Source organism: Phyllobates terribilis, unplaced genomic scaffold, assembly GCF_046119375.1.
Source record: "Phyllobates terribilis strain yellow unplaced genomic scaffold, ASM4611937v1 Scaffold_1__5_contigs__length_1240528914, whole genome shotgun sequence".
In the NCBI taxonomy this organism is placed as follows: Eukaryota; Metazoa; Chordata; class Amphibia; order Anura; family Dendrobatidae; genus Phyllobates; species Phyllobates terribilis.
Genome location: NW_027362761.1, coordinates 971,800,507 through 971,815,043, shown reverse-complemented (window position 1 = coordinate 971,815,043; position 14,537 = coordinate 971,800,507). Strand labels below are relative to the sequence as shown.

At 45.2% G+C, this 14,537-nt stretch overlaps 1 long non-coding RNA gene and 1 other non-coding gene across 2 annotated transcripts in view; one reads left to right on the top strand and one right to left on the bottom strand.

Moving 5' to 3' along the window:
- LOC141172158 (uncharacterized) overlaps nt 1-14,537 on the top strand; it is a 69,858-nt gene that overhangs the window by 21,449 nt on the left and 33,872 nt on the right. The window contains exon 2 of the long non-coding RNA XR_012252428.1: nt 2,099-2,181. This is a non-coding gene — a long non-coding RNA (uncharacterized lncRNA). The remainder of the gene's footprint in view (nt 1-2,098; nt 2,182-14,537) is intronic.
- TRNAC-GCA (transfer RNA cysteine (anticodon GCA)) lies at nt 9,621-9,692 on the bottom strand. The gene has a single exon. It is a non-coding gene; the product is annotated as a tRNA-Cys (tRNA).

Below are 14,537 nucleotides of genomic sequence, written 5' to 3'. Positions count from 1 at the left end.
GATATTTTGGGATTGCTTTGCTGACTCTCTGGCACTGGGTGCCTTGACTGTGTGCAAGACATCATGAAATCTGAAGATTATCAAAGGATTTTGGGTTGTAATGTAGTGCCCAGTGTCAGAAAGCTGTGTTTGCGTCCTAGGTCATGGGTCTTCCAGCAGGACAATGACCCTAAACATACTGCAAGAAGCACCCAGAAATGGATGGAAACAAAGCGCTGGAGGGTTCTGAAGTGGCAGCAATGAACACCAATAAATCCCATTGAACACCTGTGAAGAGATCTTAAAATTGCTATTGGGAAAAGGCACCCTTCACATGTGAGAGACCTGGAGCCATTTGCAAAAGAAGAGTGGTCCAAAATTTCAGTTTTGAGGTGTAAGAAGCTTGTTTATGACTATAGGAAGTGATTGATTGCAGATATTTATTCCAAAGGGTGTGGAATCAAATATTAAGTTGAGGGTGCCAACAATTTTGTCAGGCCCATTTTTGGGCTTTTGTATGAAATTATGTCCAATTTGCCTTTTTTTCTGTTTTTTTTTTGTGCTGTTCCAATACACACAAAGGAAATAAACATGTGTATAACCAAACGTGTAATTGCAATAATTTTTTGGGAGAAATACTTCATTTTCTGAAACAATTTCAAGGGTGCCAACACATTCAGCCATGACTGTAAGTGAACACAACCTCAATGTATTTTTAACTAAAGGTACACTCACAATGCGTATATTCTCTCATGCGAGTGAATTGGACTGATTATGCTAATGACACTCGGATCAAACTGTCAGAGTTTGATCCCAGTGTCATCTTACTGTGCTCCGATTCTCTTGCATGAGATAATCGCATCACAGGTGCGGAGAAGAAGGAGAAATTAATTTCTCCATCTTCTCCATTGTTTCTGTGTGAGTACATCGGACTTCACTTGGATGTCATCCGAGTGCAGTCTGATGTTTCACACACACCCATAGACTTGAATGGGTGAGTGCGATCCGATTTGGATGCACTCGCAGCATGCAGCTATTGTTTTCTCACGCTGCTAGTCTGCACTGCCCCATGGTATAACATTGGGGCTAGTGCTATCTGATAAAATATCGAATAGCACTCGGCCATTTTATACACAAGTGTGAGCAAGTCCTTAGTTTTATAATCCCAGTAAATTTTGTACTTTGACAGCAAATTTCCTTTACTCCCTTCTCTGTTCATGTGTTTTTGTGTCTCTCTTTCAACTATTTTAAAGAGAAGGTTACCATATTAGCCTCCTGATACCTCTGTAATGAGGCCTGTATTATCCCTAAATGTTAAATGTAAGTGTTTAAAAACTGAGTTTAATTGTCCTTGTCTGCAGCCACCGGACTGGTCTGGGGCCGCTGTCTGTCAATGCCATTGTAATGTGACTAACATGCTGGCATGTGCGGAGAGAGCAGGGAGGCGGAGGAGAAGCCATCTCTCTTCTCCTCCTCCCTGCTCTCCCTGCACACACCAGGTTGTTCATCATAAAGTTGTGGGAATGCTCCCAATGAGCATTGGCCTTGATTGACAGTGGTAATGATCAAACCATTTTCACCCGGCTTCGAATAAGTGTAAGGAGCTGGGGTGTGATAGTGAGAGGTGACCCACTGCTTGTCAAATTCATGACGAGCAGTGGCGTTCCTTACTCCACAAATCTTATTCCAGTCCCTAACTGGAGTAAGATTTGTTGGGAAGCACACAGAGGTGCCCGACACTTCACCCCTCTCCTGATTCATTAAGAGGTGTGTACCCCATTAGTGGATCAGGTGCCTCGCGCTCCACCCCGCCTCCTCATTAAGACTGGTGTGAAAGAATTCAGTCCTGAATCGGGTGCTGGGTGAGGTATGTTAGACCATGCCCCTTTTTGACAAACCGTTGTACATTGCAAAGTATAGGAGAAGCTTTGTAATTTCTGTTTTTATGCATATGTGAAAAACACTGATGGTAAAAACGGACACACGGACCAAACACTGATGACATCGGTACCATTTTTTCACACACGTGTTTAAGCGTGTGGCTCTCTATCATATTTCTTTCTAATTCTCAGTTCATCTTTTACTATTACTGAGCAGCTGTTTTCTACATCTTTTCCAGTCCTATCTTTGAAGAGGACACTCCATCAGTAATGGAGATTGAGATGGATGATCTTGACAAATGGATGAACGACATGAAGAACAGTAAGCACTTCATACACGTTTCTGTATAATACTATGAAATTGCGGGGTTTATCTCCGCAGCTCCAGCAGATACCCATTGATACATTATGTCTGCCTCATGTTTTTATATCGCTTATCTCTATAGGGGCCTGTAATTTAGCTTTTGTTAGATAGCAGATCACTATGCTGTGAGAAGGTACTCTGCTTTATTGTGTCGCAAATGATCACTTGTTGAAGGATAATTCTGATTCTTACCCCGTAAGCTAAAAATATAAATGTATCCTCTTACTGGAGACGACATATAAATGACTAGATCACATTCACAAAAATGTGATATTTATAACAAAATAGACAAATGCCTGCAACACTGATATTGATCAGTCTATCAGGATCTATTATCTTAAGCTTTTACTTTTTTTTTACAATATATCATCACTTTTTGGGTACAACCACACAGGGTTAATCTGCAGCAAAATCCAAAGGGACAATGTCAGCACCAGATATAGAAGATTTTGCTGTGGAATCATTGCAGATGCGCCACGGCTTTCAACCTTGTATTGTAACGGGTGAAATCTACAATGGGAATCCGCAACATAAACAGAAAAGCTGCAGATTTTATATCAACATTGCAGGTACATTTATGCTGCAGATTGTTTATTTAGTATATAATTAAAGGGATGCTATCATCAGAAAATTACTTATTATTTAAATCATGTTTTTGTGTTACATGTATTTAAAAAGATATTTATTAAAAACAAAATGAGTAATCTTGCAATTTTCACATTGGCCACTGGGGCTGTTTTAGTCGCATACTTCCTGTCCTTTCAGGAAGAGTTTTCAGCAGACTCCTTATCAGCAGAGGCAGGATCACAATGATAGGTAACACCTGTATACTCAGCTAGTATAACTGATCCACCAGTTATAATAGGCAATGTTACAGCTGACCCTGTTCCCCTTCCCTTCACAATGACCATTATATGTTTCAGTACAAAACATAAGGTTAGAATCTAATCATTGTGGCTATGAATGTGTTAATAAAAAATGGAGGAGTGGGCACTACCAAAGTGGAAGGATCAGCTCACCACATGCACTATAATACACAGGTAGAAAAAAGCAACAAACAGTGGGAGCATATGAGGTAAATCAATACTTTTATTTATACCAAATGCGAAAAATACCAAACATGAGAAAACATGAAAAAACAAGGGGAAATCCATGATAAGATAAACCCCCCACGCTGTGTCAAACCTACTAACATAAAACCAGAGAAATTTCTGTTTTTTGCGGGACGAGTTTTACTTTTGAATGACACAATTAATTTTACCACATAATGTATTGAAAAAAGGGGAAAAAATTCCAAGTGTGGTGAAATTTTGAAAAAAAACTTAACTCTGACGTTGCTTTTTGGGAATTGTTTTTATGGTGTACATTGTGTGTTAAAAATGACATTGCAGTATGATTTTGCTCAGCAGTACGATAACGGTGATATCAAACATGTCTATTTTTTTTATTATTTTAGTGGTAAAAAAACATCAGAAGTTTTATAAAAAAAATTTGGGGGTTGTGCCACTGTTTATGCTTTAAGTTTTTGGTCGATCGAGCTGTGTGTTGGCTTATTTTTTGTGGGACGAGATTACGCTTTTATTGAAATCATTTTGAAACAGATTTGATAAGAGTTTTATCGCTTGTTACAGCAATTTTTGTGGCAGCGACCAAAAAAAGTAATTTTGGCGGTCTTGATTTTTTTCTGTTTAGGGTGTTTACCGATTGGGTTAATTATTTAAATATTTTGATAGATCAGACTTTTCTGAACACGGCATTACGAGATGGGTAAAAAAGGGTGGTGATTTGAACTTTTTTTTTTTTTTTTCATATTTTTTAAAACTTTTTTTTTACTCTTCACTGTACTTATTAGTCCCCTTAAGGCAGGGTCTTGAACATGTTGACTGTCTGATTTTTTGTGCTATAAACAGCAAAACCTCAGTATTGCTGCATATAGTAAAATCACGGTCTCCTTTGAAGCCCAGCCTTAATTACAAGCTTGGAGGTCTTCAACAGAACCCCAGCAGTCATAGCAACCCATCGGCAATCTGCAACCATATCATGGATGCGCCAATAGGTGCATGGAATTACAGAGTTTGACAGCGGTATTTAACAGGTTAACAATAATGGCTGGTTGTTAGAGTCAGGTCCTGGCTTTAACACACAGCCATGACCTGCCGATAGTGATGAGCGAATGTGCTCACCACTACTCGGTACTCGCCCGAGCATCATGGTGCTCGACAAGCTCGGCGAGTATTTCCGGGTTGCTCGGGCGGGAACTCGGGTCCCCTCCCTGCATGTTTGGCGCTCTTTAGAGAGCCAATGAACATACAGGGATTGCCTGCCATGCACTGTAATACCGTAGCCATGTTGGTTGTGGGCATTACAGTGATTGGCTGGCCGCACAGCGTCATCAGGTGTATATCAGACCTGGCGTCACAGTCACTCCAGATCAGACAGTGTAGGGAGAGCTGCTGCTGAGCTCTGGAGAGATTTGCTTGTGTATTAGGTAGTGTACATTACACATATCCATTTTAACAAACAATCCTTTTGAGGACTAACTAATCCATCTGCAGAGATATCAGGCAGGCAGGGTATATAGGCAGGCAGGGTATATAGCAGACTGCAGTGCATATAGCACAAGAGGCTCCATTCCAGTTCTGTCGGCTGCTGCTGTTAGATATTTCTGGAAATAGGCCCAGGTCTCAGGGGCCAGGAATATTTTTTTTTGCATCTTAATCCTCATTATTTGCTTAAAAAGCAATCCAGAAAACACGGTTTTTCTGCGCCATTTGCTTGTTGGCACTTCAGAATACAGCCAGGTCCTTTCCATATTACAGCACTAAAAATCCATCTATTTAAAACTGTGTTTTCTCCGTCACACGGATCACATATACGTTGTCAGAAAATACTGCCATTTCTGGCCTCCATTAAATTTTTTTTTCAGTGTGTCAGCAAAGTTTTTGACACTGGTTTGCTGTTCAAAACAGTTACCTACAGGCCAGGTATTTAAAACTGTGTTTTATCCGTCACACGGATCACATATACGTTTTCAGAAAATACTGCCATTTCTGGCCTCCATTAAAAAAAATTTTCAGTGTGTCAGTGAAGCAATTGACACCAGATTGCTGCTCAAAATAGTTACCTACAGGCCAGGTATTTAAAACTGTGTTTTCTCCATCACACGACTCACATATACGTTGTCAGAAAATACTGCCATTTCTGGCCTCCATTAAAAAAAATTTTTCAGTGTGTCAGCAAAGTTTTTGACACTGGTTTGCTGTTCAGAACAGTTACCTACAGGCCAGGTATTTAAAACTGTGTTTTCTCCGTCACACGGATCACATATACGTTTTCAGAAAATACTGCCATTTCTGGCCTCCATTAAAAAAAAATTTCAGTGTGTCAGCAAAGTTTTTGACACTGGTTCAAAACAGTTACCTACAGGCCAGGTATTTAAAACTGTGTTTTCTCCGTCAAACGGATTACATATACGTTTTCAGAAAATACTGCCATTTCTGGCCTCCATTGAAAAAAATTTTCAGTGTGTCAGCAAAGTTTTTGACACTGGTTTGCTGTTCAAAACAGTTACCTACAGGCCAGGTATTTAAAATTGTGTTTTCTCCGTCACACGGACTACATATACGTTTTCAGAAAATACTGCCATTTCTGGCCTCCAATAAAAAATTTCTTCAGTGTGTCAGCAAATTTTTTGACACTGGTTTGCTGTTCAAAACAGTTACCTACAGGCCAGGTATTTAAAACTGTGTTTTCTCCGTCACACGGATCACATATACGTTTTCAGAAAATACTGCCATTTCTGGCCTCCATTAAATTTTTTTTTCAGTGTGTCAGCAAAGTTTTTGACACTGGTTTACTGTTCAAAACAGTTACCTACAGGCCAGGTATTTAAAACTGTGTTTTCTCCGTCACACGAATTACATATACGTTTTCAGAAAATACTGCCATTTCTGGCCTCCATTGAAAAAAATTTTCAGTGTGTCAGTGAAGCAATTGACACCAAATTGCTGTTCAAAATAGTTACCTACAGGCCAGGTATCTAAAACTGCGTTTTCTCCATCACACAGCTCACATATACGTTGTCAGAAAATACTGCCATTTCTGGCCTCCATTAAAAATTTCTTTCAGTGTGTCAGTGAAGCAATTCACAGCAGTTTGCTGGTCAAGCTACTTACCTACAGGCCAGGTATTTAAAACTCTGTTTTCTCCGTCACACGGATCACATATAAATTCGCTCCAAACTCAGTCATTTGTAGTCAGCGTGGAAGATACTGTCCTCCATTTAAAATGGGCAAGGCACGTGGCAAGGGACGGGTAACTGGACGTGATGGTAATGGTGCATGCAGAGGCCGAGGACAAGGCCATGGGCAAGCCGAAATTGTGCCACAACAAAAGCCCACATCTTCTCGTCTGACCTTCCTGTCCCAATTTCTAGAGGACCGCAGCACACCACTATTGAACCCAGAGCAGTGTCAAAAGGTTGTTGGTTGTATATCGGATAATGCTTCCAGTCACTTAGCCACCACCACCACCACCACCACACTGTCTTCCACACGGTCAAGTCTCAGTAGCCGTGAGTCTGGACCGCATATTCCTCACCCTGATCCTCCTTCATCCCACCATGCCGAGTACCCAGAGACAACTGATCCCACACTTGGACACACTGAAGAGCTGTTCACTTTTCCATTTATAGACTTGGGCCTCTTGGCCGGTCCACTCGAAGCGGGGCAAGAGGAGATCGCGTGTAGAGATGCCCAAATATTTGAGCAGCCACGGTCACACAAAGGTGACGGTGGGAAAGTGTCACAAGAGGTGGACGATGATGAGACACAATTGCCAGAAAGTCAGGAGGAGGACCAGGGTGCGGAAGTGGAAGACGAGGTGGTGGATGATATAGTAACTGACCCAACCTGGAGGACATGCAGAGCGAGGACAGCAGCACACAGGGGGAGGGAGGCAGAGCACCCCAACAGGCAGGAAGAAGCAGTGTGGTGGCTGCAGACAGAAGGCAGGCAACCGTTCCCCGTAACACCAACACGAAGGAAGTTGCCAGTACAATTGTTAGGTCTTCCCGAGTCTGGTTGTTTTTTAAAGACTCTGCCGATAACCCCAAAAAGGCCATTTGCAACACCTGCCGGGCCAGCATCAGCAGGGGTGGCAAAACGACCAGCCTGACCACCACCAGCATGATCAGGCACATGGCAGCAAAGCACTCAACTTTGTGGGCCGAACCCCAGGGTCCAGGAACAGTGTCTGCGGGTGGCACCATTGCTTCTTCCGCTGTTGTGCATGCAAGCCAATCCCCTGTCCATGGTGCATGCGAAGATGCCTCCTGCCCTGCACCTGTCGTTGCACACTCTCAAGTAGCAGTATCAGGAAGCACGTCCATGTCCTTGTCCCAGCGCAGCGTTCAGTTGTCCATACCCCAGTCCTTGGAACACAAGCGCAAATATGCAGCCAACGCCCCACAGGCCACACTACTAAATTCTCACATTTCATGACTGCTTGCGCTCGAAATGTTGCCTTTTAGGCTCGTGGAGACAGAAGTATTCCGCAACCTGATGGCGGCGGCCATCCCTCATACTCGGTCCCTAGCCGCCACTATTTCTCCCGGTGTGCCGTCCCCGCATTACACAAGCACGTGTCCAAAAACACTAGCCGTGCTCTCAACAACGCAGTTACCGGTAAAGTCCACCTAACCACGGACACGTGGACAAGTGCTTGTGGGCAGGGACGGTACATCTCGCTGACTGCACACTGGGTTAACATAGTGGAAGGCGGGACCCAGTCGGACCTTGGGATGGAACACGTCCTCCCGACGCCAAGGATTGCGGGCCCTAGGTCAATCAGGGTTGCCCCCACGGTCAACAGCTCCTGCACCTCATCCTCCTCAGCCTCCTCCTCCTCTTCAGCCTCCATCTCCGAAATGACCACATCAGTCACAAACTGGAAGCACTGCAGCACTGCCTCGGCTAAGCGGCAACAGGCTGTGCTGAAGCTAATATGCTTAGGTGAAAAACCGCACAATGTTGAAGAGTTGTGGACAGCTCTGAAAGAGCAGGCAGATCTGTGGCTCACACCGCTGAACCTACAGCCAGGCATGGTCGTGTGTGACAATGGCCGGAACCTGGTGGTGGCTCTGAGGCGAGGTGAGCTCACACACGTACCATGCCTGGCCCATGTGCTTAACCTCATGGTTCAGCGGTTTCTCAAATCCTACCCGGAGCTGCCGGATCTGCTTGTTAAAGTACGCCGCCTGTGTGCCCATTTTAGAAAGTCAGCTACAGCTTCCGTCTGGCACATTTATCGGAGGAAATGCAGAGTGATAAAGTAAACCCTCCGCTAAATATCACCCACCTAACCCAGAAGGAAGTTCAGAAACGCCTAAATAATATCAAAATAGACAAGTCACCAGGCCCAGATGGCATACACCCCCGGGTACTAAAAGAATTAAGTAATGCGATAGACAGACCGCTGTATCTTATATTCAAGCACTCTTTATGGACAGGGACTGTCCCACTAGACTGGCGCCAAGCAAATGTGGTACCAATATTCAAAAAGGGGTGTAAAAGTGACCCTGGGAACTATAGACCAGTAAGCTTAACGTCTAGGAGATGGTTTTAATGCCCCTTGGAAGAGAGGTGGAGGTCGCAGTGGAATAAAAAGACCATATCAATGCCCCTTGGAAGAGTGTTGGAGGTTACAGTGGAATAAAAAGACAATATCAATAACCCTTGGAAGAGTGGTGGAGTTCGCAGTGGAATAAAAAGATAATATTAATGCCCCTTGGAAGAGTGGAGGAGGTCGTAGTAAAATAAAAAGACAATATCAATGCCCCTTGGAAGAGTGGTGGAGGTTACAGTGGAATAAAAAGACAATATCAATGCCCCTTGGAAGAGCTTTGGAGTTCACAGTGGTTTAACCAGAAGGTTTTAAGGCAAAGTGGAATAGACGTGGAGGTCAGAGTAGCTAAACAAGATGGTTTTAATGCTTCTTGGAAGAGTGATGGAGCTCGCAGTGGATTAAAAAGACAAAATCAATGCCCCTTGGAAGAGTGGTGGAGGTTACAGTGGAATAAAAAGATAATATCAATGCCTCTTGCAAGAGCTGTGGAGTTCAGAGTGGTTTAAATTGACGGTTTAATGCCCCTTGGAAGAGACGTGGAGGTCACAGTAGCATAACAAGACGGTTTTAATGCACCTTGGAAGAGTGGTGGAGGTCGCAGTGGATTAAAAAGACATTATCGATGCCCCTTGGAAGAGTGGTGGAGGTCGCAGTGGAATAAAAAGAAAATATCAATGCCCCTTAGAAGACTGGTGGAGGTTACAGTGGAAAAAAAAGACAATATCAATGTTCCTTGGAAGAGGGGTGAAGGTCGCAGTGGAAAATTTATCTTCAGGGGGCACTCGGAGTTGAACCAAGGACCTCTTGATCTGCAGTCAAATGCTCTACCACTGAGCTATACCCCCAAAACTTGACCAGAAGGCCCTTGTTGCGGAACTATTAAAAAAATTCCCATCTGAAAGCGCTGGCGGCAGAGGGCACACTTGTTGGACAACCAAGGAGTACAGGCGAGAGAGACACAACTTCAATCCAGCAGAGGCAGGGGAACACTGTAAAAGTTCTGGGAGAGTTTTCTCAGACCCTCCCATCGGACAGGCCCTGAGGCACGGGGTACTCTCACAAGGAGTGCAAAGTTTGGGAAGATGCTGAGGGAGTACCTTGTCGACCGTACCAACGTCCTCCGTGATTCCGCTTTGCCTTATAATTATTGGGTATCCAAGCTGGATACGTGGAATGAACTGGCTCTCTTCGCCTTGGAGGTTCTGGCCTGCCCTGTGCCAGCGTTTTATCAGAGCGGGTTTTTAGTGCCGCTGGTGGAATTATAACTGATAACTGAATAACTGATAAGCGCATCCGCCTGTCAACTGAAAATGCTGACAGGCTGACTCTTATAAAAATGAACAAGGGCTGGATTGAGCCAGACTTCTCAACACCATCGAATGAGAGCAGCGTAACATAAACTCCAATCCAGTGTCTTTTCTTGGGAGGTGTATTCCCATGCACCTTTTCACACCCACACATGGGTATACGCTTCCTGATTTTGGCTATTTGCTCTTGTCCTCCTCCTTCTCCCCATCCTCCACCACCATATCACCAGGGTGTCCGTGGTCCGTGATGCAGCACCCACCTAATTTTTTTAAAGGGTGTTTATGATGCCCGTAAAAAATTTTTTTTATACAGTTTGTTCATGTAAATGGGATAAATGTTTGTCAGCCCATACACTTAGTGCATGGGCATTACAAGTATAGGAGGACCGCTCCTTTCTAATGGGAACATTTTTTATGAGGCCCTCCTCCACGTCTCTTCCAATGGGCATTGAAGCGCCTCCAAATTTTTGGCAGCCCTTGCATTCACTGCATAGGCCAACACTATGGGAGACTCTCTCCTTTCTAATGGGAATTTGTCGTTACTGTGGCCCTGCTCTGTGTGTCTTTAAATTCTTAGTGGGGTTTTTCCTAAAATTGGTCAGCCGTTGGACTCACTGCATACCCTATAACTGTATAGCAGACTCTCTCCTTTCTAATGGGAACATGTCGTACCTTGTTACTGTGGCCCTGCTCTGTGTGTCTTTAAATTCTTAGTGGGGTTTTTCCTAAAATTGTCAGCCGTTGGACTCACTGCATACCCTATAACTGTATAGCAGACTGTCTCCATTCTAATGGGAACATGTCGTACTTGTTACTGTGGCCCTGCTCCATGTGTCTTTAAATTGTTAGTGGGGTTTTTCCTAAAATTGTCAGCCGTTGGACTCATTGCATACCCTATAACTATATAGCAGACCCTCTCCTTTCTAATGGGAACATGTCGTACCTTGTTACTGTGGCCCTGATCTGTGTGTCTTTAAATTCTTAGTGGGGTTTTTCCTAAAATTGTCAGCCGTTGGACTCACTGCATACCCTATAACTGTATAGCAGACCCTCTGCTTTCTAATGGGAACATGTCATAACTTGTTACTGTGGCCCTGCTCTATGTGTCTTTAAATTCTAAGTGGGGTTTTTACTAAAATTGTCAGCCGTTGGACTCACTGCATACCCTATAACTGTATAGCAGACCCTCTCCTTTCTAATGGGAACATGTCATAACTTGTTACTGTGGCCCTGCTCTATGTGTCTTTAAATACTTAGCGGGGTTTTTCCCAAATTTTGGCAGCCCTTGCAGTCACAGCATGGGCATTACCACTATAGGAGACCCGCTCCTTTATAATGGGAACATTTTTTTTACTGAGACCCTCCACTATGTCTCTTCAAAGGGGTATTGGGTTGTGTCCAAATTTTTGCCAACCCTTGCAGTCACTGGATACGCAATAACAGTATAGGAGACCCACTTGTTAATAATGGGAACAACAAAGCATAGCCGGCTGATGGCTCTCTAACAATAGCTACGGCCGACTACTGGCCTTTTAAGAATAGTAAGGGCCGTCTGATGTCCCTATAAAAATAGGCTTTATGACTTTCAGAGTCCCTCCATCATAAATAAAACAGGATGTGTCTGATGATGTGTCACACACCACATTGCCAGATAAGGTTGTAAAATGTTAAAATGACATTTCCCGGTGAATGCATTTGTCTTAAAAAAAAAAACGTAAAAAACCCCAAAACAATAAGATCTTTCTTTAGTATAAAAAACAGCGTCACCAATTTAACAACAATGTAATCACATTGTTCAGCTCATGCACCTCCTCCTCCATCTCCAAAATGACCACATCAGTCACAAGCTGACAGCACTGCAGCACTGCCTTGGCCAAGCGGCAACAGGCTGTGCTGAAGATAACATGCTTAATGGTTAATTGACAAACCGCCCAGCACTGCAGAGTTGTTGAAAGCTGTAACACAGCAGCCTGATCTGTGGCTCTCATCGCTGAACATACAGCCAGGCATGGTCGTGTGTGACAATGGGCGGAACCTGGTGACGGAGAAATGACAGCCGGGGTAGATACGGTTTCCCTCTATGCTAGTCCTTTCACCGAGCTAAAGAATATGGCTGTGGTGAAATACAACTCCCACTGAGAAGCTGTTTCAGATTGAAAAACATTGTGCCCACCAGAGGATTTGATTCTGAGGGCTAAGCTTTCTCACCCGCTCAAGAGCCCCATAGCAGCTGCAAAGTTAGCGCTATCATGAACTCTCCTGAGGTAGAAGCCAAGGCACACCAGAGGATTCTCTAGTGGGACCGTCCAACCCTGCCAAGAAGCAGTCCTGGCTAAGAAAAGTGTGTGGAACAGTTCCTGGACACTCTATGGCTGCTTTTTTACTGAGGAGGAAACACATGCAAACATGGAGAGAACATACAAAGTCCTTGCAGATGTTGTCCTTGCTGGGATTTGAACCCAGGATCCCAGCACTGCAAGTTTTCAGTGCTAACCACTGATCCAATGTGCTGCCGTTCAGCCTCTAATATCCAACAGGCTGGAGAAACTTGCACCTACTGCCACTCTATCTTCAGCTCCTTTGTGAGAAAATGTATTTGGGCAGCCACTCAGTCTGCCAAATAAAATTCCTGAGAAGGAAATTAGGGATGTCTTCGCTACTGGTACTGGGGGCAGTGCTAATACCATGGCGTAGTACCATAGTTTGCTGGAAATATTCCAGGCTGGTAGGAGGCAAGAAAATTCCCACAGAAAAGTACCAGCAGTAATGTTCAGGGACCCGCGCTTGTAGAAGACGGAGATGACTCGCCCCCAGGGCCGTAGGGTACTCCGCAGCCGGACCTTATGGCTGCTTTTGGGGGAGATCACGGTGGCTGGCCCGGTCCATGACCCAGGGCGGTCAGTGCAAAAAGGGGATATTTATAGGGGATTTGTCGTGACACCTGTGGTGTCTGGTGAGGATCACCAGCGCTGCAACAGTCCACTGAGGCAGATGATAGGGCAGCTTGAGATGGAACGGCTCCCCACAGGTGGAGTAGGCCTCAGGGCAGTGAGAATGATGCAGGTTGCGCTGGGCGTTGTGGTGCAGGGGGAGTGATAGTGCAGCAGAAGTAACGGACAGAGACAGGGGATTTGCTTCATTACCTTTACTGGTGCTGTTGTTAGGTACGGTCCAGGGTACTCCAGGTGAAGGGTGCACTTTTGGACTTCACCCCAGTGAGCGGGTATAGGGCCTCCTGATCCGTGTCTGTCTCTGTGTATGTTCCTGGCCAGCCTGCAACTGAGCCTAGACTATGTGTCCTGCTTTTACTTCACCTGTTGCTCTGAAGTAGGACCTCTGGTTGGTAACCACTTTCCCTGGATGTCGGGGCCTTCTTGGTTCCTGGTCCTGTAGATGTCTAGCTTCAGGTTTGCCAGGGACTTGTAGTCCTCCTGGGATTCTGGTTATTCCTACTGGGTGTAAAGGGTCCCTGTAGGCTCGGACCCGGTGTCCGGTTTGTATAACGGGGTGAGCTTACTATGCTCCTCTGCCCCCTTAGCTCCACTCTCCTTTTCTCCTCGCCGTCGACCACACTCGGGGCCCTCACTACTCCGCAGCTGGCGTGCTGCGTCTTCACCGCTCTCTGAGCGTCGGCACGCTCTCAGCTCACAGACTCACTTCTGTCTGAGCTAACAACTAACTGCGCTGCCTAGCTCCACCCTCCCTTTATATGTCCCTTTCAGGGCTTCCTCTGCTGCTCTGAGGTGGTAGGGTGGAGGTGTGTGAATGTGTGAGGGCCTCTTGTGGAGAAGTCCATCCATGCACCCTTCTGGGTTCTGTGGCACCAATGCGCAGCAGGGCGCCACAGAGACAACACCGGGAGAAATAGTGACGGCTGGGGACCGAGTATGGACATGATGCATGTGGTTGTGAAAAGCTTCCGCCTCCACGAGCCTAAAAGGCCACATTTCAAGTGAAAGCAGCTTTACAGGACTTCGTGTGAGAAATGACACGCAGGGTAGATAGGGTTTCCCTCTATGCCAGTCCTTTCACTGAGCTAAATACAACTGTCAGCAAAAAAAGTTGTGGACTGGCTCCGTACTGTCCCTGGCCACATTCACCTGTCCACGTGTTTGTGGTTAGGCGGTCCTTCCCAGTAAGTGCACTGGGGAGGGCACGGGTAATGTTGTGGGACTGGTGCTTGTGGAAGACGGAGGCGATACCGGGAAATATAGTGGCGGCTGGGGACCGAGTATGGACACCCGGCCGCCGCCAGCATGAGGTTGTGAAAAGCTTCCGCCTCCACGAGCTTAAAAGGCCATATTTCAAGTGCAAAAAGCTGCCCAGAAATCTGGCAGTTTAGTGTTGCGGCCTGTGGGTGGGTGGCTGGCTGCATACTTGCAC